Source organism: Erpetoichthys calabaricus, chromosome 12, assembly GCF_900747795.2.
Source record: "Erpetoichthys calabaricus chromosome 12, fErpCal1.3, whole genome shotgun sequence".
Classification (NCBI taxonomy): domain Eukaryota; kingdom Metazoa; phylum Chordata; class Cladistia; order Polypteriformes; family Polypteridae; genus Erpetoichthys; species Erpetoichthys calabaricus.
In genome coordinates this window covers 103,391,474-103,415,856 of record NC_041405.2, presented here as the reverse complement: position 1 = coordinate 103,415,856, position 24,383 = coordinate 103,391,474, and the positions used below count along the sequence as shown (strand labels likewise).

General features: G+C 38.6%; 1 protein-coding gene across 2 annotated transcripts in view; it reads right to left on the bottom strand.

Moving 5' to 3' along the window:
- The window catches only part of p2ry10 (P2Y receptor family member 10), a 57,727-nt gene that overhangs the window by 9,131 nt on the left and 24,213 nt on the right, over positions 1 to 24,383 (bottom strand). Inside the window, exon 1 of one of the 2 annotated variants that reach the window (XM_028815941.2) lies at positions 13,754 to 13,890. The exons of the other annotated variant lie outside the window; for it this stretch is intronic. The gene's annotated coding sequence lies outside the window, so the exon portion shown is untranslated. Of the gene's footprint in view, positions 1 to 13,753; positions 13,891 to 24,383 lie in introns of those variants that run through there. 2 annotated transcript variants of the gene reach the window in all.

Here is a 24,383-nt window from a genome sequence, read left to right as displayed (position 1 = left end):
ACAAAACGATTGCATAAAAATGTGAGGCAACTAAAGCATTTTTTTAAAACAATCCCTTCATTTCAGGGGCTCAAAAGTAATTGGACAAATTAAATAACTGGAAATAAAATGTTCATTTCTAATACTTGGTTGAAAACCCTTTGCTGGCAATGACAGCCTGAAGTCTTGAACTCATGGACATCACCAGATGCTGGGTTTCCTCCTTTTTAATGCTCTGCCAGGCCTTTACTGCAGAGGCTTTCAGTTGCTGTTTGTTTGTGGGCCTTTCTGTCTGAAGTTTAGTCTTCAACAAGTGAAATGCATGCTCAATTGGGTTAAGATCAGGTGACTGACTTGGCCATTCAAGAATTTTCCACTTCTTTGCTTTAATAAACTCCTGGGTTGCTTTGACTGTATGTTTTGGGTCATTGTCCATCTGTATCATGAAATGCCGCCCAGTCAATTTGACTGCATTTAGCTGGATTTGAGCAGACAGTATGTCTCTGAACATCTCAGAAGTCATTCGGCTGCTTCTGTCCTGTGTCACATCATCAATAAACACTAGTGTCCCAGTGCCATTGGCAGCCATGCACGCCCAAGCCTTCACACTGCCTCCACCGTGTTTTACAGATGATGTGGTATGCTTTGGATAATGAGCTGTTCCACGCCTTCTCCATACTTTTTTCTTGCCATCATTCTGGTAGAGGTTGATCTTGGTTTCATCTGTCCAAAGAATGTTTTTCCAGAACTGTGCTGGCTTTTTTAGATGTTCTTTAGCAAAGTCCAATCTAGCCTTTCTATTCTTGAGGCTTATGAGTGGCTTGCACCTTGCTGTGCACCCTCTGTATTTACTTTCATGCAGTCTTCTCTTTATGGTAGACTTGGATATCGATACGCCTACCCCCTGGAGAGTGTTGTTCACTTGGTTGGCTGTTGTGAAGGGGTTTTTCTTCACCATGGAAATGATTCTGCGATCATCCACCACTGTTGTCTTCCGTGGACGTCCAGGTCTTTTTGCGTTGCTGAGTTCACCAGTGCTTGCTTTCTTTCTCAGGATGTACCAAACTGTAGATTTTGCCACTCGTAATATTGTAGCAATTTCTCGGATGGGTTTTTTCTGTTTTCGCTGCTTAAGGATGGCTTCTTTCACCTGCATGGAGAGCTCCTTTGACCGCATGTTGTCTGTTCACAGCAAAATCTTCCACATGCAAGCACCACACCTCAAATCAACTCCAGGCCTTTTATCTGCTTAATCGATAATGACATAACGACGGACTTGCCCACACCTGCCCATGAAATAGCCTTTGAGTCAATTGTCCAATTACTTTTGAGCCCCTGAAATGAAGGGATTGTGTTAAAAAAATGCTTTAGTTGCCTCACATTTTTATGTAATCGTTTTGTTCACCCCACTGAATTAAAGCTGAAAGTCTGCACTTCAACTGCATCTGAGTTGTTTCATTTAAAATTCATTGTGGTAATGTACAGAACTAAAATTAGAAAAAAGTTGTCTCTGTCCAAATATTTATGGACCTAACTGTGTTTAGGCTGTTTCGGGGGGCATATGGAGTACCAACTTGCTATTGAGTAAGTATAACAAATAAAGTGGTCACTTGGTTTAATAGATGTACTTAAATACCTCAGCAATATAAAAAAGAGAAGCCGTTTAAAGTCGTTATTCAGCAAAGCTTTTTCAACAAAAATGTGTCACAGTAAGAGTAAACATCCTTTTGATGAAGATAAAGATGAAATGATTCAAGGCTGTAAAACCACAGAAGATATTCACACTGAGCCCATACTTTAAGTTTAACATTTATTAAGTTAAATATTTAATTAAAAAACAGTTAAATCCCAATAAAGAGACACAAATCATTTCCATGGGAAAAGTAAAGTTGAGTGACAAACTTTAACTAAAGAACCACTATTGACTTTCTTTAATTTGTTAAAACTTGGGCAAGTGTTCTACCTGCAACATGGAAAATTATTCTTCCAATAATAATATAACATTTTCAATCCCACTAAGAGCAATCCAGCATTGCAGGGGGGCAAAGCAATGCAAGAAACCAGCACTGAGTCGGGAAGCAATTTTTCTTAAAATAATTCTACTAATTTACAATTGATTATTGCAAAATATAGTTGTATGGAATACTGTATACTTGTACTATATATCCATCCATCCATCCACCCATTTTCCAACCCGCTGAATCCGAACACAGGGTCACGGGAGTCTGCTGGAGCCAATCCCAGCCAACACAGGGCACAAGGCAGGAACCAATCCCGAGCAGGGTGCCAACCCACTGCAGATACTTGTACTATATACTATAAAAATAAAGAGCTATCTGTATGCTGCTGCACACTACTTTATCTACAGTTTAAAAGTTCATACAGATGTTGACTAGAGATTTCATTCTTTTAGTTTTCAGCACAGGCTCACCAACTGCTCCTGTTCTCTTTTGCTTAAAGTCTTAATAGGCAGTCAGTTTTGATTTGGTAATCATTAGCCGGACATATTTAAATTATGTAATTCAATAATAAGATCTGACAAGAATGACAGTTCCAAGGCTTTAGAATCCACAGATGATTATTGCTAAAATACTGTAAGCAGTAACATATTTTAAAATGTTCAGAGTAAGTGCGTTGCTACAATGAAGAAAACAGTTATACGTATATAATATATGCAGTAGAACATAGCTTTTTAAACTATGGGATGCTGCCTTCTGGGTCACACATTACCGTTGTATGTAGTGGGAAGGGGGTGTATATGGTGTGTGAAGTGTCTCCCAATGGGTTGCTGCATTTTCTTTAAGCAATAGACATTGCTCTGCTATGACTGTCAGCAATGATTTTCCAAGCGGGACCAACTGCCATGCCCCTGGCCAATATGACTGTTGGCAGCGATTCTCTAAGGGGTCCTCCCCCTAATCTGACGGTCATCACGGACTAGGTCTAAGAAGATTGGGTCATGAAAAAAAAGTTCAAGAAACACTGCAGTAGAATATTACTGCCTGTAGGAAGCGTCCACACCCAAAAGCCAGACACAACTATCCACAATACAAATTTCAAGATTTAAAAGACCTTTTATTTTAAAGAAACACTTCACAAAGTGGTTTCTTCTTGTTGCAGTCAGTGAAACTGCAATACTTTCTCCTTCACTACACCCAGGAAAGCTTTGTTGTCCTCCAGTCCCGATTCCAGCTCTCCTGGGTGAGACGAAACCACCTCTTCTATGCTGGACCTGGGAGTACTTCCAGGGCCACAAAATTGCACTCCAAAAGCTCTTTCAGATCAGGTTGAACCTCCATAAAACAAAAAGTCCTCCCCTGGCCATGCTGTCTGGTGGCACCTAATGAATACAACTGGGATACCCTTTTCCTCCATATTGGCCTCCCGTCCAGGACAGTGAGCAGCAGATGTCCTGGAAAGCATGCCCATGCATGCATATTGTTGCTCCATTATGATGGCATCTCAGCCAGTTTAGGGAACACTATCTATCCCGGCCAGGATGCCAGTCCATCTATGTCTTCCATCACACAGCTGAGGACTTATTATTTCAAACTTTACTGTTTGCATGTATTTGATTTGTATTGTAAAAATATGGGAAAAGTGCTGCCCAATGCAGTTGACATTTTGCATACAGTATGTGTCCATCAAAGGAAGTGAGACTGTTCTCAAGTAAGCTGCCTCTCTAAAGAAACACTCTGTTTCACATATACATTCATTTGAGGCCATTATAAAGAAGTTAGAACATAAAAAATGATTGCTATCTGTATATTGTAAAAGCAATTTAGCATGTAAGCACTTCCGTACTATATTTATTCTTTTGCCTACCATGTCTTCCTGGCAGCTTTTTTAAGTGCCCTATAAAAATCACAGGGTGGATTCATGAGTTTTTACATTTACTATTTTTATCACTTCTTAAAATATTTTAAAGCACAGAAAGTTGTAAAATTCAAATTTCTGCATTTGTAAGAGCCATCCTTTCTTAGGTTTTGTTAAAAATTAAAACAACTTATGACATTGATGATGGAGTAATTATTTTTGTGAAGTTGGGACATTCCTCCAGCATCTGCACTGGTTTGACTGGATATTCTGGTTAATCTGCCATCTGTGGATGTTGGTTGTGTTAGGTTGATCAACATCATTAAATTTGCTGAGGAAGGTTGAGTTTTATGTAATGAATGTTGTGCAATAGTGCCTCTGTGTTATGCTCATGTCTTTGTGATCCTGAACTGGAAAAGGGATGGGTGTTTTATATATTATTATTTAATCAGTCAGTCCGATAAGTTACTTGTAACTTCACATGAACCTTAGCAGATATGACAGTACTGTAATTGTTTTAAGTGTTGTCTAAACAATAAGAATCTGCCCAGAGTTATGTTATGAAACACATTCCATATGAGATAAAATTTGGCTAATTACCATTTTTTGTTAAAATCATACTTCACTCAGCCTTGAAGAGTTTGCTACACTGCTGCTCCCAGCATGGAATATCAGCCTTGTGGGCAATCCTGTAGTCCAAGTTGGTTCACACATCATGTGTGAATCCACTAAACTGTAGCAGGGGGAGGATCAGATGAAGAAGTGCCCGGCTGGCAAGAGATAACCAGAGCAAGAGCAGCACAGACATCACACAAAGCAGAGAAATTCACATACAAAGTGACCCTTTGGTACAAAAAAAGGTCAATAACTGACTAGGAGATAGCAAATGAGTGTATTGGAATGCAGAATGAGGTACAGTAGATTCTGTGAGGCATTTTGCTCTGACAATGCAGAGAAAAAGACAGTCATGACTCGGGTGGAGATATGATGAAGATGGACCAGGTTGCTCCACGCTCCTGCAGCAACACCAGGTCCATCCCCACTCCTGGAAATTATTTTAATGTTTTGGTCAAAAGTGTGCCATGTAACCAGTCTCCATACTCCAATTCTCACGCCACCCTGCCATTGTCCTAACTGGGTTCTGCTCAGAGGAATACTGCCACCTGTCATGTGGGGGAATGAACTGCTCCCGGCATCCACCTTTGACAGGTACATCCATTGCTCTTCTGTCCCAGTTCAGGAATGAAGATCATCGGGCATTATGGCCAGATTAAGTCTCTATTGCAGTCCTATGACCTCCTGGCTGGGCAAGAAATCATTCTCCATCACAGCTAGGACACCTGTCCTTCCTCCATGGCACTTTCACTATGTAAGATATTTTAGTACCTAAATGTAGGCTGTCCAGACAATAGGAAATCTAACAAGATGAAGGTAAGCTAGGAAATCAAAGTCATTTAGAAACCTACACATAAACTAACCTCTGTTGTCTTTCAGATACTGTAGATATTTATCTACTGCTTTTAGTGGACATCTTACCTCAAAATCCATTAAAACTATAAGTGATCAAATTACTGCGTAAACTCATTTTTGGATGAGGGATGTTTATGAGCATGAAAAACCTGCATGAAGGTAGCAGGGCTTACATACAGTAGGTGGTGGTATTATTAACCAATGGATTCATATGAATTACACTGACCACTAGTGGGAGAGGAGAAGAAGGTAAAATGGAAAAATGTTTAGAAGCTGAAGCAAAAAGAAGTAGGTGAAGACATGTCATAGAAAAAGGCATTAGCTATTGAAATCTAAACAAACCAAATCACAGACTATGAAACATTTCCATGACTGAACATTAAAGATATTCAGAATTCAGTTTAAATAAGGCTCGTGGCCTGAAATGGTCATGGCAGAGTGGTGGCTCTGAGGTAGGGATCTGCACTGGCAATCAGAAGATTGCCAATTCGATTCCTGTAAATGCCAATAGGGACTCTACTCTGTTGGGCCCTTGAGCAAGGCCCTTAACCTGCAATTGCTGAGCGCTTTGAGTAGTGAGAAAAGTGCTATATAAATGCAAAGAATTATTATTATTATTACCGGCATATCTTTTAGTTGTAGTTTCCATGCAACTAAAAGTTGGAGGTGAAGCCAAACAACAAAAGACATAAAGGAGGATATGAAGATAGGGGGGAAGATGTGGTAGTAAACCTATCCGGGGAAAGTTACTGTTATTAGTAACGAGTGAAACAGCCAAGTTTTGTTTTGCATATATTTTCACAACACTGACACAAAAATTTGTCTAGCATGCAATTTTCTGAATGTAAAATGTTAAACTCACTAAATAAAGGTTTTTTAAATTTTTTTTAAAGTTTTTTTAGGTAGAAAACTAAGAAAATTATTGTGTCTGCAGCTGCATAATGTGGGTAATCCATAGCACATCAGTAAGAAAAATGATATTTTATGGCTCATTCAAATCACACTATGTGACATAGTGCCTATTTCTCCATACCAAAATACACAAACATGCACATTACAACCTTGTGTTTCCTAGCTGTCCTATTTTTTTCTGTTTCCAATCCTGTTTCTAGATTCCTGTAGATGAGGCTATGGTTATCCTTATTCCAGGTGCCTTGGAGAAATGTATCAAGTATTATTTCTGTCTCTGACATATCTTAGAATTGTCATCATAATTGGCAAAGAAAACATTGTGCTACTAGAACAATTGCTACGCATGTCTCATGGCTCAAATGACTTCTACAATTAATAGGAATTGAGTCTGGTGATTTCTTTTTTTCCTCTAGGGAACTTTATTTAAAGACTGAATGACAGGCAGATGTATGAAGATTTAAACATAAAAAATGCTTCTAGACAGGGACTAGTGACCTTACTCCTTGTGGCATTCACATTTAAAACAGCATTTCTTTGAAATCACTAAGTTTCATTGCCAATCCAGCTTCTCAAAAATCATTTTTCTCAATGACTGTCAAGATTTCAAAAGTTTTGTTCTATGTAGGACCCATGTTGGTTTTGTTGTTGTATTTACATTTTTATCCTTATTATTATATTTGAACATTGTTTTGGTAATATTAATGCATAATCATTGTTTTTTGCTCACATTCGTCCACTTTTTGTGTTTTAGGATAGCTGTGTTAACCATGTTGCTTTTGGAGATGGCATCCAGTACATGATGTGTGACATCATCACACTATTTAAGACTGGCATTGTATTATCACTGACATCCAAATTTATGAATAGATAAATTAAATGAGACAGGGTGTTAGCTTATTGATGGGAAAGAGTTAATATACACTGAATACACTTGACTTGAGCATTCCTAGTTTTCATACTCTTTCTCTGTATGTTTTGCATTCGTTTGCTCAGAGGTTGATGCGCTTGCTGCTTCCTGAGCAGCTCTCCTTTTCTCCACCCTAGCCGCCCGCTTCTTCTGTTCTTTCGTCGGCATCTTTCCGCGTTAAAATTAATTAAGTCAGTGTTTGTGTTGCAATTACTTTGTACGTTTTTCTTAATTTTTCACTTAAGCTGCCACTTAAGTCTTCAATCTGTCCTCAAGAATGATTTAAGATATAAAGAGGTAGGGGAAGTGATGGCGAAGGTGGTAGGGATGAGAACGGCGCCTGTATGCATGCATCGCACAGCCGCCCTGCTGGCCGCTGCCGCGAGTTGATTTTACAATAAAATAAAATTAAATTAATAATAATCTTGGAGGTCAATCATCACCTGAAAGCAGATAGTAGACATCACGTAGTATATGTGTACCAAATTTCAGATCAATAGGTCATACGGTTTATGAACCTCAGGTGATTTAAAATACTGGACAGACAAACAGACAGCCACGGTAGCATATTATATAAGAAGATTCAGGATTCTTTGATGTGTTTGTAACTTTTAATTTCAGAAATTCTATTTAGGCTTTGATATTTTCTTTATTTTGATCTCTGAGTAACGACCCCTACTTCTTTTTGATATTTGTTAGTACTTGTTAGCTCTCTCCTGGTCTGGTTAAATCCTGCCTTTCAGCTCCCTATTTCCATATTAGGCATAACAGTTGCAACACACAAGTAGCTGAGAAGGAGTGGGCAGCCAGTTGGACTAGGGTTCCAGGACTGTGACTTTTCTGATTCTGTCTGTTATGATGGATCCTCAAAGGTTTATTTTCTCCAGGGATGCTGCTAACTGGAGTTTTTGTTTTCCTCTCCTCCATTGTCATCTGGGCATAGCTTAACAATAAATGAATGGGCAGATATAGCTGGGCTCGATTTATGTTAATCCATTTTAAAGCACTTTGTCTTCCCATCTTTGTAACTATTCTGTGTCTTTATATGTACTTATTGTGTAATTCGTAATTTGTAAAGTTTCAATTTGTATCTACCTGTCACCATATTAGAGCACTCGGTGCCTGCACTTAAGTCAACAGCTGCTGCACAAAAATAAACTGAATTGAACAAAATTAAAAAAATATAATTTGACATTTATTATCAAGGTGGCATGCGGAAGACTTATCAAACGTCACTTTCAATGGTTAGTTAGATAATATAGATAAAGTCCCTTTCATCTTGAAAACAACAAGATAAGTAATTAATAATAAAGTCCAAACATAGTCGTATCAATGGAATATTAAATTCAAGAAGTTGTAAAATGTAAGCAGTGCTCATATAAAACACTGCAATCTTATAATAAGAGTTTCAATATACAGTCAAAACAGGTGATTCTTGTATTACTACTTGAATGTAAGCAACAAAGATTAAGAGCAGCACTTTAGTTCCAAAAATTAAATGTATGATAAGCCAAATGATCATTTTAGCATATTAGTGAGGGAGCTTTGTGGACAGAATAATCAGACTAACATTTTGTGAGAGAATCGTGTTGAAAAGATATGCAGCAAAAGGTGACAAAAGATTCAACAAGTATGTTAGTATCTGCCATGTTTGAACTCTATGATAAAACCTTGTTGGTAACACATTTCTGACCAAAGCTGAAATATTAGATTTGAAGTTCAAACCACTATCATGGATAATATTGGAATTATCTGCAGGAACTGAAACATCTTGATCTGTTCTGAATGCAATTAAAGAAACAAATCCAATGAACGAGTGCAGAGATAATAGGTTTGCAGACATCCACTGACATCACTCTCGTTTGTACTTACTTATGATTGATGTGTTTTCTTTGAAAGCTGGTTTTGTGATCTCTAGTGACCTAGAACTGCAAGCACGTTTTGAAATAAACTAAGAAAGCACTAAGTCTTGAAAATTACATGTTTAAAAGGTTTCATAGTTTGTAGACTAGCAGTTTTTAAGAACTTGAAACATGCAAGTGCTTTCAAAAATGAATTTTAAGAACTGCTTAGCGCATACATTGTGTAGATGTGTGTGGGTTTTACCCTGCATGAGCTCTAGTGCATAACCGCAAATTGGAATAGGTGGGTTAAGAAATGGGTGGGTACTTGGATGGGTGGATTACATGGTGTTTCTTATCTAGCCAAACTCTTGCATATTTTAAAATAAGTGAAGCCGTGTGGGCCCTTCTAAACACCGATGGACAAAAAAAAAATACAAGTGTGACTAATGTATTTTTAAACATATGATTTAAATAAAAAAAATTCCAATGACTCCTGCCTTTATGAAAGCAATTGTTTCAAATAAAAAAACTGATGCCTTATATCTTTTATCTTTATATAAGTTTGCAAAAAAAGTTATTGTGAGTCACTTTCACTTCCTTAAATTTATTAATTTGAGGTGATACTCTCCGCCTTATACATTTTTTGTTATCATTTTCTTTTTTTAATTGACAAAGTTTAAAGTCCATTCATCCATCTATTATGCAACCCGCTATATTCTAACCACAGGGTCACAGGGGCCTGCTAGAGCCAATCCCAGCCAACATAGGGCGCAAGGCAGGAAACAAACCCCGGGCAGGGCGCCAGCCCACTGCAGGGCACACACACACACACCCACACACCAAGCACACACTAGGGACAATTTAGAATCGCCAATGCACCTAACCTGCATGTCTTTGGATTGTGGGAGGAAACCAGAGCAACCGGAGGAAACCCACACAGACACGGGGAGAACAGGCAAACTCCACACAGGGAGGACCCAGGAAGCGAACCTAGGTCAGTTTAAAGTCTCAAAAATTTTTAAATATCATCTAATAATATTCATACAGACCCCAAAATGTACATCAAGCTTTCAGTTTATTTGCATTTACTTTTACACAGTATACCATATATGCGTAGATTCATTTATACATCTCATCTCATATGAATGGCCTCAGAATTCCAGCTTCAGCAACTTGTGGATACTGGATATCACATTCATTCAGCAATGAAGAAGAATTTCTATCTTACTTTGCAATACATAATGTCATGTGGGTCACCCTCCAACTTCTTTCTGGGTATGTTGTTCCAGCCCTGTTCCGAGACACTTGCTGCCGCTAACTAACTTGCCTTGTTTTTCTTCCACAGTTCAGAGAAACCACTCCTTCCAGTCTTGGGCCATAAAAGCACAACCACCTGGTAGGAGGCATTACTTGTCATCCAAGTGACCAGAGTGAAGGAGCTCCTCCATCACATTAGATGAAGACGTGATTAGAATTGATCCAGTCATGCTAATTTGTTGGAAACAGTTTTTGTTTCGTTTTCATGTCACTGAGCATTTGTTTCTCTTTGAACCTTTAAGTAAATGGGGACAACCAGGGTGGTACCCCAGAATTTAAATTCTGTTGAGCCTGTCATTCCCTTGGATGACCACAATATTGTGGGAATACCTCCATATTTTAAATAATGAGTTGCCTTTATACATGCAAAACATGAGCCCCTTTTATATATATAAAAGATATATTATATGTACTTAATATATATGAACAGTGCAAACTATAGTCATGCATGCACATCAGTGGATCATCCTCCAGACTCATCTGAGGTATATACTACCACCCTGGGTCAAGAGGGGGGATAGTACTAACCTTATTTTCTGGTGTTCCACAGAGCTGAGAAAATGCTTAGTTAGGGCATTTGATTCCACCCCTTCTGGATCCCCAGCTACTGTATATATCCCACGAGCCCAGAAGAAGGTGTCACTCGATACAAGAGTGCACCACATGACAGACCTCATAACCACAGTGACTAAAAGCAGACTTTGCAAACCAAGAGAGGTTCACTAGATGAAGAAAACCCTTTTTCTTGCACCAGGACATTTCTTCTTGTTGACCTGCAATCCATCCATCGACCACAAGACATATTCACCCTAATAAAAGGATAGGTTGCTATGTTTGTCAGTGTATGTGTCTGGTTGCTATGCCACTGTCATTCCAACAGATGGTGCATCAGAAACATTAACACTGCTTTTACGAATCCCATACCAATTGGCATATGACAGACACATGCATAGTATGGTGCACTGCAAATGTTAATGCTGAAGTCATCATTGATTATTTAGATTTCAACTCGTCTCAGACTGGTAGCACAGATTGTATATATACACATCTAATTCAGTGTTTACATTTTTAACAACACAGATCATTAATTTTCATTGTGTTTTACTAATTTTTTATTATTGATAAAATCAGAGAATATAGTTTAGAAACCTTAAGACCTTAGAAATAAACTTCACCTCCTGGCTTTACAAATAAGGCCAGCAGTAAAGAATTTAAGTATTATTTTAGGTACTTCAGATTTTGCATTAAGCATATCTTTAAGACTGTATGTTTTACTTAACAGACGTCACATGAATTAGATCTTTTATGTCACTGTAAGGTATGAGAAGTTAGTGAATGTTTTTGTCTTTAGCTGATTATTGTAATGCACTCCTGTCAAGAATACCTGAAAAAAGATAAGAGTCAGCTGCAATTAGACCACAATGCAGCAGGAAGAATCTTAACAAAAGAGATAATCTGAGCATATCTCACCAGTGTGTTAGCATCTTTACACTGACTACCAGTGTCAATTAGGATTGATTTTAAAATACTTTTAATTGGATATAAGGCTTTAAACATTTGAGCACCTTCTTATATTTTGGACTGTCAGTTCTTCTACATTCCTAATCATAATCTTTGGTCCTCTTACTCTGGCTTGATCAGTATTCCAAGAGGGAGGCATAAAAGAGCTGGATAGGTGACATTTGGTTTTTATACACCAAAAACCTAAAATGTTTTATGCCCAGTGCAGTTGAAAACTGCAAGAAACCCATCTATTAATGTGGCTTTTTTCTTAATATTGTAAAAAAAAAAATCACTAGCATTCTCTCACACTAAGGGAAGTGGAAATTGGTCCTGTTCATAAAATTCAAGTTTGCTGAATTTTTAATTTTATAGACTTGATGCTAATCACCACGTTTGTGTGTTTTCTTTTTAACTTGATGGTGGCACTATACGTCACTGCCCTCTGGCCTAAGTATGCATATTCACAGCCCCTTGCGATGTTTAGAAGATGAAGAAAACTCTAAAAGAGCGTTGTCCTGCTGGTGACACATTCATGAACTGTAGAATGACCAGAAGCTTTTGCCTTTGAAACTCCCACACGTTTATTTTGTCCAGCATCCAGCCAGCTGACGTTGTTATTTTCCTGTATTCTATGACCAGCTAACTACAACTATTGTTATTAAGGTAGACATTTTCATTTTCTACTGTTTTGTACAACCTGTTATAAATAGTTCTTCAGTTTTTTACTTACGTTCGTGACTCTAATTAGCCATTATTATTATTATATGGTGCTTCGAGCTGCTTGCATGTATGGAAATGCACTATAAATAAATGTTGTTGTTATTGCAGATTTTGCATATGCTGCTTTAATAAATTCATAGATAAAAAAAATCACACCCAAGTGGTTTTTTTTATAATTCTACAGATTTTTTATGTAAACATATTTTTTTATTATTTAAAAAAATTTCAAATCTACTGCCTTAAATATAAGTTTATTTTTATTGCAAGTAACATCTTGTGAGTATAATGCATAGGAATAGTTGATATGCATAAATAAGCCACTAAAACCTAAATTCACAACCTTCTTTATACAATGCAAAAACAGCACAGTAATCTATCCATCATTAACAAGAAGGATTTTGGGTGAAAAATCTCTCACAATGATATTTTCCATTATGTTGCTTCATGCACTCTTTACATTGCTTATTGCTGACTCTTTCGAGAAATCCTACATTTGTAGAAATGACAAGAGAATTAGATTTGGCTTAAAGCAATGGACGTACATGAACGAGGCCACACACTCAGACATGCTCACTCTGTGACTTTGAGAAAGCTACTTAACCTGACATGTGCTGTGAAGTCCATCTTAAAAGATGTTACACTGTCTGAGGTTGTATCCTTCACCACATTAAAAAGATTGAAACGGCGGACATTCACCTACAGTAAAATAATATAACTTGATCTGCATTACTTTTTTTTTTCCTGTGAAAAGTTCATCTCCTTGGCAAATAAATATATGCATTGCAATATTTCAAATGTTACAGGAGGAAGCATGGGCTATTAGGAAAAGATCTCTCTTTACAAAATTTGCTGAAAGCAATATAGAAACATTAACATGTCTGCAAATTAAGCATGAGGCTTTCAGTTGAGGAAATCTTTCATCCCACGAGATCATTCAGATCGTTAATGTGTGATAAGAACAGCAACATAAAATAGATGCCATGGCCTGTCACTTTCATTTTCAAATCACAAGTTCTAATGTTGTTGCATTTTTATATTATTTTATTTTAAACTGCTAAATTGAATTTTCATAGTCCAGCAACATTAACAGAATGAGCCATCAGATTAGATTTTAAAAGCTTCACTAAATATTGTTTCACCACCGCTAAGGCAGCACACATGCCTCCACGCTTTCTTCTTAGCTGCTGTACATGCATTTATAACTCTGACCATCGCATGAACATCTTAACGTGAAGGAAAAAAAAACAAGATAATTTGTAAAGCAGACATACATTCCCGCCCTTACCTTCACCGTTGTCTAGATGAGTTCGTTTTGCATGTGAGAATATTGCAAAATAATGAAGAATATGCACAGTTCAACAGGGGAAGTAAGTGTCTAAACCACAATGCTGGCGCCTTCTGACATAGCTGATGACATCAAATGCCTAGCAGCCGAAGAGAGCTCACAAACAAAAACAGGCAAGTGAGAAAAGCCCCCCTTCTTCTTGAGGCACCTGCTTTGTTATTACATTTAAAATTAGCTAAAGTTTATCTCTTTATTAAGTCTGAGGTGTACCTAGCATAAAATTTTGTTTTTTAAATGCTAAGCTGTGTTCATGGAGAGCTGTATTGAAATATAATGAAAGAGAAATGGACACAGTGGGTTCATCACGTCTGCACACCATATTGTTCTGTACATTTAATTTTAAATGGAATAAATGTTCCATTTTCCCATTGGGATTTGTGCAGTTTATCCCAATATTCCTAGTTAATCCTCTCAAGATCCATTGGATTTAATGGTAAACATCTATAAACTAACATCTCCAGGTCTCTCCATACACATTCCATAGGGTTTAAATCTGGGCTTAGGCTGGGCCACTCAAGAATCATCAGAAATATGTCTCCACCATTGTCTTGGATGTATGCTTTGGGTCATGAAAGGTGAACTGTCACCCCAGTCTGAGGTCACATGCACTCTGGAGCAGGTTATCTTCAAGGACCTCTCTGTGTTTGCCAGCATTCATACTTGCCATTGAGAAGCTCCCCATAGCACGATGCTGCCACCATAAAGCTTTATGATGAGATGAGTAAGATGAGCAGTGCCTGGTCTTCACCAGACTTAGTTTCTTGGAGTTCTGCCCAGATAGTTACATTTTTGTCTCATCAGACCAGAGAAACTTTTTCTTTTAAATGCCATTTGGCAGGAGTGGCTTCCATCTAGCAACTCTACCGTAAACTCCTGATTGATGGAGTGCTGCTAAGATGGTCATCCTTCTGATAGATTCTACCATCTCAGCAGAGTATTTCTGAAGCTCTGTTAGAGGAACCACTGGGTTCTTAGTCACATCCCTGACCAAGACCCTTCTTGCATGATTATTCAGTTTGACTAGACAGCCAGCTCATTTTGGTGGTTCCAAACTTCTTCCATTTCACAATTATTGAGGCCACTGTGCTCCTGGGGCAACTCAAAACTTAAGAAATTATTTTTATACCCTTTGCCTCACCATAGTTACATTGCATTGGTCTACAGAGACTTCCTTAGACTTCATAGCTTGGTTTTAGTCCCAACATGCAGTGTGGATAGTAGGACCTTATGTACACAGATGTGCATTTCTTCAACCATCAAGAGATATATAGCATAATGTGAAAAGCTTGGTATTGTAGCAGAGTCTGACACAAATGCTAATCCATAGGGCCAACTGTGAAGCCCAGAAGAAATGCATTTATTTATTTAGCAGATGACTTCTGACAAGAGCCCGGAACATCTTGCCCTTCTTTGTGCCCCCTCACTTTCTAATGTCCAATCAATTCAGTTTTTTTCAAAAGTGGGCTCCAATCAAGTTCTTGACACCTTTCAAGGACCAATAAAGCAAACAGGATACACCTGACCACAATTTGGAGGGCCAAAGCAAAGGATCTGTATACTTTTATGAACGTGATTTCAGGGCAAATTCGAAAACTTGACTGGAAACATGTTTTCACTTTGTCATGATGGGTTATCAGGTGTACAGTAGATTGATGGGCAACAGTGGCAAATACATCCATTTAATATGAAATCTGCAACACAATAAACTGTACAGAAACTGAACGGGTTTGATTATGTCTCAATCTGCTGTAGATAGATAGATAGATAGATAGATAGATAGATAGATAGATAGATAGATAGATAGATAGATAGATAGATAGATAGGCAACAAATCTTTACAAAATAATCAATATGGCTTTTATTTAAGTGAGGCTGATAAACAAATGAAAAATATCCATTGAAAGAATGAACATCTGACAACAGCAGTAGGTCTACCTGTTAAGTATAAAGTACAAGAGATAAAGAAATATTTCAAGAGACGGTGCCTTATTTGTTAGTTTAGCAAGCAGACAATGCATATATTTATATACAATATAACCACAAAACAATAATTTAAGATAATTCCCCATTACAAATTTCACTCCTACAGTTCTAAAAGACATTGACCATGAATGTCAGAATTACTGGATATCTGCACATTCTTGTTTCTACAAGGGTTTTAGTCCAGGTGTGTGGTTTTCTTTTCAATATCCTAACAATGTGTGTTATGTTACAGGATTGTGGGCTATGGGACTGATTCCTGCCTTGTGCCTGATGCTATTAAAATACGCTACCATAATGCAGCTCTAAACTGGATTAAACAGGTTTGAAAATGTAATGCTATGTAATTACAAAACTATCAAAGCAAGGTGCCCATCCCAATAAAATCTGATTTATGTAAGAGTTATGAGTGATCAGTGTAAGCAGGCCTTTGCTTCTGAAAGTGCAATAGCTGTACCAACAAAAGGTGGTTGAAAATCTCAAGTTTGAAATTCTAGGAGGAAATGCTGGGCATTAGATAATAAGGACTAAGAACTTTGGCCAATGTCAGTACCAATGGCAGGGCAGAAATATTAAAATATTGATTCTTTTAGTCTTCTGGCCTGAAACATTGCTGCACTTAGGTGCCCAACATGACACAGTACAGGCCAGAAACATTGGCTTTTACCAGTGCAACATAGCCAATTTACATTGAACAAGTTCTGCTGCTAGATACTGTGCTCTCCTTCTCCTCCTTCTATTGGATTTGCTCCAGGTCTTTTATTGTTGATCAATTTTTAATTTGTTGGCATTTCTTAAAGGAGACATTACCTACAAGTATGCAAATTCAGCCTGTCTCTAAGCTTCAGTTTGGCTGCTTCAAGTGTTGTGGGTAGAAATTCCCTTAATTGTTTCTTCAACCATCTAGAGGTACATTTCATAATGTGAAAAGCTTAGAATTGTAGCAGAATCTGAAACAAATGCTAATCCATAGGACCAACCATGAATCCCAGATGAAAGGCATCTATTTATTTAGCAGATGACTTTATGAAAGGTGTTTTATAAAAACTAATTGTTATACATGTTATAACTCTATTAAGGTCTAGTAAAATAGCTCAAGCCCTCCATTGGATTTGACGATAGCTTAAGGCAGTTTTCATTTTGTTGATATATCTGCAGTGGAAATAAACTGTAGACAGTTCTTCTCTGTCAGATGTTTTGTGCACTGAAAACTGATGATTTTGCAGTGAATGAACAGATGAAAATGAGGTCAGCCTACTTTGAGGTGAACTCACATGCTACTCACATGTGGCACAGCGTGCTGTTCATAATGGATATCTATTTTAATATGATGCCATATATGAGAACAACTGCAGCTGATTGTGGCACTCAAGTCTTTTCACTAGTTAGACAAGAGGGTTATTAGCTCCTCAATGTCATAGTAAATGCCAAGCGTGACTAGTGGGGTGTTGCAGCACCACCCACTCCAGACACAACCTCACAGTCCTAGGTTCAAATGCAGTAAAAAATCTTACAAAAGGCGTCTTTGTAATCACAAACACAGTTCTCTTGTCTGACTCTTCTTTCTTTCTTTCTTTCTTTCTTTCTTTCTTTCTTTCTTTCTTTCTTTCTTTCTTTCTTTCTTTCTCTTTCTTTCTTTCTCCACAGCTCCCAGGCAAGATTTGTCCATCCTCCACACTCACCTCAAACTCAACTGGATGAGACCAAGCGGTTTAGAACCTTGAGTACTTCCAGTGTTGAGCCATAGCACATTGGAAGAACTTCAGGGTCCAACGGAAGTCCCACAACGTAGGGATGATGAATCAATACAGCACCCCTCATGGCACCCGTGGAACCCTACAAAGCTGTCCTATGGGACTACATATCTCAGCGTACCTTACATGTGTCTGTACAGGTAGCATTGCCCATGGAGGCTGCCACCAAGCATTTTGGGGTAGCATGTAGCCCTGCCAGGTTGTCTCCCCATGTCCTTCCATCCCACTGACCTCCCGGCTAGGTCTTCAGTCCATCTCTGCCATGAAGCCAATGTGCCTAACTGCATATCAATCTTCTGCCAAGAGGAGGGAACATCTTGCCCTTCTTTGGGCACCCTCACTGTTATTGCTTCCTGGCCAGGTAAGGGATCAGAACCCATCCTGACAGGGGTGTCAGAGCATGCATGCATGCATGCCCTTTATTACACGAGACACAAAAATAAGTTCTTGCAGCATTTTAAATTCATGATGCCAATATGATTCAAATAAGCCATTATCTAAACACATACAGTACCAGAAGCTACTTGAAAATTTGGAGGGATATGTAATGGTTGTGCATTAGCCATATACAGTACCCCCAAGATGGTTGAAGAAGTGTCTGAGGCTATTTCTTCCCACAGCAATTGAAGCAGAGCAGAGAACAGTTTCAAAATATCGACCTCTGGCTTATGAGCCAAGCACGCTTCTGCTGCACTAATCTCTGTAGCCCTGGCAAGGATACTGTGCCGTTCTAGAGTGAGTGCATATTCTAAAGGTTAGAGCTGAGGAACAGTCTGTGACAAAAGACCCATCACTACATTAGTTTGTTTTGAGATCAAGCATAGTTGAATATCAGAATGAGACACCATCAGCCAAGTCGTGCATGTGCAGTATTTGGCGACACCTATAAAGGTATTAAAATAAAAAAAAGGTCTTTTGAACCTGAGACTTTTGTCTGCATGGTTGTGTCTGAGGTTTAGGGATCTGCATTGCTCTCTACAGATCACTCTCAATATATACAGTGATGCCAAAGACTGATCTTCTGTTACCGGAAATGATTGAGTGCAGTTGTTGCCAATGTAGGGGACACAATGAAGTGTTAAGTTTAGGGGGCAAATACTTTTTCACATGGGTGATATAGGTGTGAGTAAACTTTTTTCTTTCAACTAATCAAATAATTATTTAAAACTGTATTGCGTTTACTCAGGTTGTTTTTGTATTACACTAAATTAGTTTGGAAATGAGAAATAATTACAGGTAATAAGGAAAAATAAAGGAAATCAGGACGAGGACAAATACTTTTTTATGGTACTGTATACACTATATTTCATGTCAGACACATAAGCATGGGGAATATTTAAATTGCTGGATATTAAATGGGGTTTCCTTCAGGATCTCAATGCTTCATTGGCATATTTGTGTTTAACTCACTATATATACATGCATAATATATTTTGTGGCCCATAGTGGCTGTCCAAAACCCCAGACCCCAAACACAATTGCCACAAACACAAGTTTTAGGTCCCACAAGAATTTTTAATCTCCAAAATAACATTCACAGGCTCCTTCACAATTCCAATATAGTACAAAACAAAGGCTCCTTCCTTTAAGTCTGACACTCCTCGCCAGATGAGTTTTGTCCAGCTCCACTGCTCTCTGACTCGCATACAGTAGGTAAGTAAGAGGAGCGTCTTTTCAAGCCAGAGCTGGGAACCTCTACAAGACAGGGGAGTCTTCCACTTGGAAGCTCCCTCCAGCGGCACCAAATGACCCCAACAGGACTACAAATCTCATGCAGTGCTGCAGATGTATAAACTGGAACCTTATCAGAGGGATGTTGCCATAAGAATTGCCATCGTAAACCCTATCCTTAACCCTAATCATCCTGTAATTGGAAAGTAAAGAAACGTTCCCGTATTGAACTGATATGGAATGCAATTTGTTGTGTGTTTTTATATCCATTATGCACTTTTGCGAAATAACCTCAAAGGGAACCTTCCCAGGGCAGATGTATTTGCTTTCAATAAATCTATATCTATTAGAGCATCATGCCGGGGATTGCCCCTTATTTCTCCACATTAAAAGGTGGCACCCCTAATTGCCACCCAGTGTACTGGAGGCTCCAGCTTGTCACTTAACAGAATGCCTGTGATCCTGTCCTTCTTTGACAATGAATGCATTTTTTTAAATTTCACTCAACTAAAACAAATCAGGAAATCAAAAGTGTTATGTCTTACAAAACTTTGTTTTTTCTGATTAAAGCAACACATCATCACACTTGTAAATTCCACTTTTTCATTTCCAGTTGCTTGCACAGGAAACCATTAATCTTACTTATTTTAACATTGATGTTTACATGTTTCTACTTAAACAATGAACTGCCAATTTCATTTGTCTACATGATACTCCTATATAATATTCTGTTACACTAGTGAAATAATCCTGTGTGTATACACATGTGCCAACACACCATTTGTGCAGTAAGTAAGAGAAAGCACCAGCAAGACTGAAGTGATTTTGACTGCATCATGGTAGTGGGCGTCAGACATTTGACCATGAGTATATTAGGTGAATTGAAGAGGAGCAAACAATCTAAAAACAAACAACCATTTGGCCAAAAGTGGTATTTTGATCTTTTATACTTTGTTAATCCCCAAGGGGGAATTGGCTTCTTGCATGACCTTTGGGAGTCAGAGCACAGGGTCAGCCAATGTACAGTGTCCCTGAGCTGTTTTCAGATTAAGGGCCCAACAGAGAAGTATCTCTTCTGGAAGTAACAGACTTGAGCAGACAGCCTTGCAGATGCCAGTGCAGATCTTTAGTCACAAAGCCACCACTTCACCTTAACTGATTGAAAATCAAATGTTAATAAAAATGTCTGATGAAGGCTTTCCCAGTTTGTAAAGACAGAAAATGGATGCCCAAAGAGGACTATTGCATCCTTCACAGATGTGCTTTGATTCTTGATGACCTGATCATATTCCCCTGCTGTCAGCCTAAAGAGGAAAGCGGTAATACATTAAGCTACGCAATGAAAGCACCGGACACCGAAAGATTAGATCAACATCACTTGATCTGATCAATCCCAGTTCCTACAAGTTCACGTAGGTGGGATGGTTATGATATGGCGAAAATCACAAGTCTGAATGTCAACAGTATAAGCAGTATGTGCTTTTCCACAATACACTTTAGGTCCCTTCACACAATTCGAATGCCAAAAGATATCTTTGCCATTCATGTGCACCAGTTTATAGCAGGAGTGTATGCATCTGATCAGAGGCTTTGTTTAGAAAGAGAATGTAACACACCACAAAGTAAGAAACATTAGAGCAATGGCATCTTAATATGAGTCAAATATCTATGGAGTTAAGGTATTAGAAATCCACAGTCAGCTCATCTGCAAAAATGGGGGAACAAAGCTGTAAATAACGTTAGATTCAGTGTGTGCGACCTTCTGTATTTTTTTAAGGTGTGGTTCAAACGTTTGTATTGCTGTACTGCGGTTACTCTTTCAAAGTATTACTATCACAACTAGAGAGGTGCTTCTCCAGGACTTTGTCATCTATTGTCACGTTTTTTGTAAGTAACAGGCTGCTTTCAATAAAAACATACATTTCACACCTGCTGCAGTGCTGAAATCCCCCCATACCAGGCTAACTCAATATGCTGAGCCACCATTCCTGTTACAGGCTGAAAAGAGTTTCTAATTAAATGTACAGTAACATTCACATGTTGGCAGGCAGTCAAATCAAATCTCTCTTTTCACCAAGTGACACCTCTGCATGTCTGTCATTTTTGTAATATGTTACACTATCAGTTGCGTTCCACCTCATGTTATTAGTTATTCAGTGCTTTCAATGTGCCACCGAGCAGAAAAATAAGTGATTGTGATGGAAACTTAGCTATCATGTGTGAAGTCTCAAGAAGAGGCAGGAAAAAGGTTTTGTATGTGCTACAAGAGAAATACAAGGCAGTGAATATCAACGTCTCCAATTTAATTAATGGAGAGCGAGACATAAAAAAGCAAATATGATACCTTAAATGAATAAAAATGAGTATTTAAACAGAGCCTAAAACATAATACAAAAATTGTGGGGTCAAAAAGAACATACCAAGAGGGTCAAGGGCCAGAAAGTTGATTGTCATGTTAGCCAAAATGAGAAACAAGAATCAAAGTCAGGTAACCAAAAAGAGTCAAAGCCAAGACATCAACCTAATATATATTTACGGTAATTATGCTGCCATGAGGACTATTACTAGCTACAAGCAGGCTGTAAAACATGGAGTTTGCTCCACAGTCAGGATAATGGTCTTTGACTTTTCCAGTGTCTTTAACACAATCCTGCCTAATTGACTGGGAGAAGGCATTTCATCATGATACCCCCACAATCTCCTGGATCATGGACTACTTCACAAACAGGCAGCAGATTATGAGGCAGACAGACTGTTTGTCAGAAATGTGGCGTGTAATACTAGAGCACCTCAGGGAACTGTCCAGTCTCCCTTTCTGCTCACCCTCAACATAACAGATTTCCAGCACAATACCAACACTTGCCATTGTCAGAAATTTTCAGATGACTCCTCCATCACAGGCTGCATTAATAATGGAGATGAGTCTGACTATAGGACTTTGTCTTGTGGTACAGGGGCAGCACCCTGCAATTCTGTATCAGCCACTCAAAGGAGCTGGACCTCCAATGTGCCAAGAAGACTCTGTGACCTGTCACCATTAAGGTGGAGGACATGGAGGTGGTGCAGAGCTACAAGTACCTGGAGGTTCACATAAACAACAAACTGGACTGGTCTGACAACACAGTGGCACTGTACAAGAAGCGCCAGAGCAGACTATACTTGCTAAGGAGACTCCGGTCTTTAGATGTGTGCAACAAGCTGCTGGAAATGTTTGATCAGCCGATAGTAGCGAGTGTGGTGTTCTACACTGCAGTCTCCTGGGGCAGCAACCTGAGCTCAAAAGAAGCACAATGCCTGAACAACTTACCAGGAAAGCCTGCTCTATCACAGGGCAAACCCTGGACACACTGGAAGCTGTTGTGGAGAAGAGGATTGTGGCAAAAGTAGATGCCATCATGAAAAATCCCCTCCAGGAGGCACTCTCTTGGAGCAGTTCTAGCCATAGGCTCATTCCACCACGGTGTGCTAAGAAGCGCCTCTTTAGGTCCTTTCTGCCCACTGCTCTAAGGCAATTCAGTGCTTCCACCCCCTATACTTGTTAAATTTGTTTTTATTGATTTATTTATTTATCAATCCATTGTTTGATTGGGTGTTTTATTTATCCTGTGAGTCTGTATCCTTGTTATTTATGTTTCTTCTGCTTGTCACAAGAACAACACAAAGACATTGCGAAGGTTTGGGGCAGCCACCCGTATAATATTTCCTGGCTGCAAAAATGCTTGATACGAACAGACATGTTCACACAACTGAGTCCAAAACAGAACTGAGTATCTTCTTTAAGATAAGCTTTTAAACCCTCACGGGGGGAAGAGGTGTCATCAGGACTGGAACCAGACGTGATGTCATTGGCTACCCCAAACAGGGTGGGATTTCCCAAAAATGGTCTGCAAGGAATTAAGGGAGAGAATTAGCTCACTTCACCAACCCCTGGTCCGGCGTGGAACTGCATTTATTCAGGCCCTTTGGTTGTCCCCTAAGCACGCGTGTGTGACATGCTATATGCATCTGAATTTCCCCATGGGAGCAATAAAGTTGATCTATTCTAATCTAATCTAATAAGAAGATGTTTGCAAAATTCTTTGAAGATATATGTATATCCAGACAATTTTGGAAATGTCCAACACAGAGCTGCACCCCATCATAGTGATGAAAACATGCACCTTCAACTGCTAAGCCTACCAACAGCCTAGTAACTGCACAACAAAAGTGGTGGTATTTGTACAAAAGAAATATGGTGACCCAGGAAAAAAAAATTCAAAAAGAAATGCTAAGAAAATGCATCAAACTAAAAAAACTGAGCTCAACTGCTGAAGTACCTTGACCAACAGAAACCCCAAAAACAAGAGCTAAATTATTTTTGAGGCCAAGAAACAACTACAAGAAATCTAAGTGGAGTCAAATCATGACACTTAATATTGAAAAGGTCTGTATTGACAAATTTTACATGTTTTTTAAACCTCCGTCATGGCTTTAAAACCACTGTTACCCCTTTATACAACACACTACATGTTGAGCTGATCATGGGATTATGTCTTGAAGCATTGCATTAATGTATTGTTCAATAATGTCATGTTTGGTGTGTTAATGCTGAGATCCTGTGTGGGAATTGGCTCACAGACTGATAAGTAGATTCAATTAAATTCATTCATTTTCCTCTTCCTTCTTTTTTAACAATTTATTATGTCACATGAGCATCAAGTTTCCTCTCTCTAAACCACCAGTACACATCCAGGTGCAGATCTGGACAAACTGAACAGATCCAAAGGATAAAAGGAGTTCAATTAATGAGCAGGAGGCCATACATGTGAAGATAGTCAAAATCAAAAAATCCTAAAGCGCAATACAAAAGTATAGCCCAAAACAGGCAAATGACTTTACATTAATAATCCGAAGCCAGAAGAAGCAAAAGTACCTCACTAAATCAAAAGCAAAAACAAAATACCAGGAATAGGTAAATAAATCAGTAGCATTACAAAAATACATAAAGAGACTTTGACAAGATGCCGTTGCTGAAGCAGGCCACACATCTGCAGAGTAATGCACTTCTTTGCCGCTCCCTTTTTTATTTTTCTTTGTGACTATCACATGATTAATTCTGCACAGTAACAGTTACTAATAGTAAAGCCACGGAGAGTCTGAAACCACAGGAAATGGCTAGTGACCGA